This window comes from Lathyrus oleraceus, chromosome 3 (genome assembly GCF_024323335.1).
Source record: "Lathyrus oleraceus cultivar Zhongwan6 chromosome 3, CAAS_Psat_ZW6_1.0, whole genome shotgun sequence".
In the NCBI taxonomy this organism is placed as follows: domain Eukaryota; kingdom Viridiplantae; phylum Streptophyta; class Magnoliopsida; order Fabales; family Fabaceae; genus Lathyrus; species Lathyrus oleraceus.
In genome coordinates this window covers 140,212,015-140,217,154 of record NC_066581.1, presented here as the reverse complement: position 1 = coordinate 140,217,154, position 5,140 = coordinate 140,212,015, and the positions used below count along the sequence as shown (strand labels likewise).

At 38.9% G+C, this 5,140-nt stretch overlaps 1 non-coding gene across 1 annotated transcript; it reads left to right on the top strand.

The window, feature by feature from the left end:
* Positions 1 to 107, top strand: LOC127133128 (small nucleolar RNA R71). Its single transcript, XR_007807121.1, has one exon. It is a non-coding gene; the product is annotated as a small nucleolar RNA R71 (small nucleolar RNA).
* The last annotated feature ends 5,033 nt before the right edge of the window (positions 108 to 5,140 follow it).

Genomic DNA, 5,140 nt, shown 5'->3' with positions numbered 1-5,140 from the left:
AGACTGTGATGTGGACAAAGCCTCATCATGTCTTTGTATCTCTCCCAAGCTTCAAAAAGTGATTCATTATCTTTTTGTTTAAACCCGTTTATTTGGGATCTTAGCATAACCCTCTTACTTGGTGGGAAATATTGGGCTAAGAAAACTTTCTTCAACTCGTTCCACATAGTGACAGAGTTGGATGGTATAGACTGGAGCCAACCTCTAGCTCTATCTCTTAATGAGAATGGGAAAAGACGTAGTCTTATAGCTTCTGGGCTGACACCGTTCGCTTCCATTGTGTGTGCGTATTGCAAAAACACTGACAAATGTAGATTCGGGTCCTCCGTGGGACTACCTGAAAATTGGTTTTGCTGTACGGCTGACAACAACGAAGGTTTTAGCTCGAAATTATTGGCCTCGACGGCAGAGGCAACGATGATGTTATGTGGTTCATCCTGCGAAGGGATTACATAGTACTTAAGAGGACAGTTTTGCACTCCTTCGGCCATTACTGGTTAAATAACTGATTTACAAATAGGGATGTTAAGGTCAGGAAGATTTAGCTTGATACGATGTTCTTGTATCAAGTCCCGTATCCGACATTCTAATCTAAGATAACGCTCAAGTTCGTCGAATGGTAGCTTTAATTTCTCGCCTTGAAAACGAGTACTTGGCATACACTCGACAAATGTAGAAAGGGAAAAATAATTGTTTGCCTTAGTATATACTGGGCAACACTGGAGTTACGATATTGACTAAATTAGTCCCCGACAATGACGCCAAAAACATGATCGCGACTTAGTAAGTCTATGGTAATCGTGACTGCAAGTGCACAGTCCTATCGCGTAGTTTTAAAGATTATCGAACCCACAAGGACTAATAATCGAACGTATCGTTATCTAATGTTACTATGTAAATCTAAGGCTGATGATCATTCTAAGATTGGAGGGATGAAGAGAAATAACTATAGCGTAAATAGAATGTTACTAAGGATATGCGATAAAGGGATGTCGGTGTGTAACGCATCAAACTTCGGGGATTCGATAGATGTTTGGTGTAATCTTATTGGTCAAAATGTTCTTCAGTAGAAATTATTTATAGAAAGGACTTAGTCTCACACTCTCGTTTTTATTGACTCTGACCATACTCCTAAACCAGAATGCTTGGCTCTCACGGTCTCATTTTGAATTTAAAAGTAATTTTTGAATATGAATAAAGTCTAATTAATCCTAAAGCGCTCTCGCTGTGTTTAGGATTAATGCCTAGTTTCAACTATCGAGTTAAAATCTCAAACTCTCGTTCTTGTTGGCCGTAACCTTAGTTTGTTTTATACTCTCGTACGTAAAACAGTTTGAATAAAATAAGAAACTAAAACCGGAAAAATAAGTTTTATAAAAATCAACACCGACCATCGATGAATCTCGTCGTTCCAACGATCTTTACATACCGATACCTAAGGGTTCAGCCGGACATGGATATGGTAATAGACATGGTATTCGGAAAATCAAACATGCAATAAGGCATAAATAAATAAAATAGCAATCAAAATAAAACCTGGATTATGAATTGAGAACTAGAACTGAACCTTGATTCTTCAAATAAAATAATGTCGACAGACTTTGGCAATGAGTAACCGTTATAATTGAATTCAAATGCGTAAAATAAATTGCAATAGTCCCTGATGTGGAGAAACTATCACTATTACAAAGTAGGAAAAACCTCCTAGGAAAACTAAAAGAAAATAAGTATGACTAAAAATTAAGCGTACGATTGAAAGCTGGAAGAGAGAGAGAGAGCTCTAGCGGAAAACAAAACTCCCTTTTATATATTTTCCACTCCCCTAAATTATAGCCAAAGGTGAGTGGATTCATGGCTAGAAACTTGGAGAAATAATAGGGAAGACCAGGTCGTGGCGATTGCCACAACCCTAGTCTTTGACTTCGTGGCGAGCGCCACCAATATAGGGTTAAGCGCCACACTCTCCATTCTTTGTGGCGGGCGTCACCATCCTCTTTGGGTCATCTGGCGGGCGCCAAACACCCAGATGATGGGCGCCACAAGCCCATTAGGCGTGGTGGCCCATTCTCTCCATTTTTCTCCATTTTCTTCTCTTTTTCTTTCCTTTTTACTATTTTCCACTTTGCTTGCTTGTAAACCTTTTAATCGATAAATACCTACAATAAACATGAAATACTGCATAATAATATGTGTTAATCAAGTAAAAAGAAATGCATATGAAGCCAAAAATATGATACATTTTCGTGTTATCATCTGCGTGGACGATCAGATACTTGTTCTTCCAAGCATCCTTTTCTTATTACATCCTAGTCAAAGCAACCTTGAGTTTCTCTGCGTCAGTCATGAAAATGAGATAAGGTTATTTAACAATTTAAGACAAAGGCTCTTGTCGAAGATAAGGCATTTTCAGACTGACGACCCTAGCTCACACACATTGGAGAAAAGGCTCCAAAGAAACAATCTAGCTTTCTTAGAACTTCTCTTCTTTTCTTATGGACATGGCGCCAGGAATGCATAATATTTTCTTTGAACGCTTTGTCGTCTTCTCCTTCCTTGAAGAAGAAACTCTCTAAGAAGATAGTGTTGGGCTTGTCCTTCATTGGGTATCCAAACTGACTGCGAGCCAAAATCGGGTTGTAGTTAATACCACCCTTTGTACCAAGAATAGGTATATTAGGAAATTAACCACAACTATCAATAATCTCCACCCCCTCATAAGCACGATCAAACCAATCAATGTCATAATAAGTGAGAGACATAATCTTTTGTGACCATAACAAACCATCCTTGAGGTCCCAAAAGGTAGTAGACCGAGGCAAGTGAGAAATGAACCACTTGTAGAGCAGATTTGTGCAGCAAATGATCATTACTCCCCTATGATAATTCCTGAGATGGACTAAATGGTAAACATCTGCAAGAAAGGTAGGAAATGGATTTCTAATTAGGAATATTTTGATAACATTAATGTCAACAAAGTCGTCAACATTAGGGAAGAGGATCAATCCATAGATGAGCAAGGCAATAATAGCCTCAAAAGTGTCCATACTCTTCATGGTATCAAAATAACAAGCCTCACCTATCAAGAATTTAGCAGGTAAACCAAGAATTCCTCTTTTTGTAGTCAAATTAGCTTTTATCTCAGATACCCTTAAATGAGTAGCTTATGCAATGTCTTGATGGTTTAGAATTTCTTCTAAACCGGAAAAGGGGACTTGATCAGGAATGGGTAGGACAATAAGGTGAGAAAACTCCTCCAAGGTAGGCACAAGCTGATAATCTGGAAAGGTAAAACACTGACACAATGGATCATAGAACTGAACCAATGTAGCAAGAATCCCCTCTACCATGTTGGTCTTTAAAAGAGGTAGAGGTCTCCAATATTTGTCTTTAAAGTCTTCAGGATTAACTACCAGAGATCCTAGATTTCTTAAATCCTCAAATTTTGGACTATTGAAAGTGTACTTTTGAGTTCTTCTTCTTCCAAAGTCAATGGTGAAAAATACCTACGATATTTGCGAAAAATGCTTCTAATTTCCTTGAAGACTTTAATTAAGATGATGTTAATGAATGCATGATTGTACGAATGCACATACACATCAATATCAACACACATATACAAGATGTCAAATACATGGGATTTGCGCAACCTGAAAAATACAGTGTGCGAAAAAAACAATCGGCGAAATAAAATGACAGAAGAGTCGCCACCGTGCGTTATTTATCCCAAAGGAGGGAAAGGAAACACTCGAAGTAAACCTGAAAAAAGGAAAGGACAAGACAGGGTCTCGCAACCAAATCTTGGGTTCGGGAGTCGATTATGCGAAGGGAAGGTATTAGCACCCCTACGCATCCATAGTACTCTACGGGATCCACTTTTGTAGTTCTTGTCTTAAGGGTGTGAGTTTATCTTGTGTTGTTTACTAAAAAAAAGGGGTTAAATGAAAATGACTCGCGCGGGTGTCGCATCCACTGCATACGTATCTCATCTGAATATGAGAATCAGAGTCTTCGTAGCTCGGCTGACCTATGGGTTTGGGGGATGTGTGCTCGCTAAGACATCGCGTCTTATGCCTACGTATCTCATCTGGAATGAGAATCAGAGCAAGCCGTAGTTCGGCTAACTACGGGGTTATGGATTGGGTTTTGGACGAACGATGTTACTACGCAATCTATCAGATGCTCGACCTTTGGAGACTTACTCGCCTGTAGTAGAAGGAGTAAGCGTGTGTTTAGGAGAAGAAAAATCAATGAAGGGTTAGGGTTTGGTAAACTCATGCAAAAAGGCAGTCCTTGACGAAGGAACCTGCATAAAGTAAACACAAAAACATTGCCTCCTATCGAGGTCTTCCAGCTAGGAAAGCAGTAAAATGCGGGAAAAATGTAAAAGGTACCACACGGATAAAGATCCGAAGTAACAGCAATTAGAGGAATGGGAAACCCAGGGATCTTCCAAGCTAAACACATCAAAGAAAGTGAGTCAGTACAGGTAACCGGAATGAACCTCCAGGGGGTATCCCACAAATAAAGTGGAAACCACGCAAGTTATCCTTGCAAAAGTCACGTGAGCCCTCACAAAATAAAACTCAACAAACAGGTTAGAGAAACAAAATAGGGTAACCAAGAGTTGCCCCCAAATCAAAATGTAACCACATGAATCATGCCAATAAAATTCACAAAAAGCTCACAAAAAGCAACCAAGGGTAGGAGGCCTAAACCTCTTGTCAAACACATGCATCAAAAGGGTATCAAATTCACCCATAATACCTCATACATTTAGAGCATTCAAATTAAAGGCATAAAGATGATGGATATAGGGAAAACCTGATTGGAGAACTTGATTGAAATTGAGTTGCACCCGTGAGGTTTACAAAACAATCTTTAGGGTTTATGTGAGGCAGAGGTGATTCTGTGCAGTTGAGTTCCCTTCAGGGTTTGGAGGTTGCTCTGAACTCTGTTAACTCTTCTCTCACTATCTTTTTCCTCCAGCCAGGGTAATAGGAATAGAATGAAATTTTGTTTCACTGAAACTCTGAATTTATAACCTGATTTTTGTGGACCTGTGGGCTAAAATGAGAGAGGTCCAAGTCCAAGATTTTTTTCTTTTATTATATATATATATATATATATATATATATATATA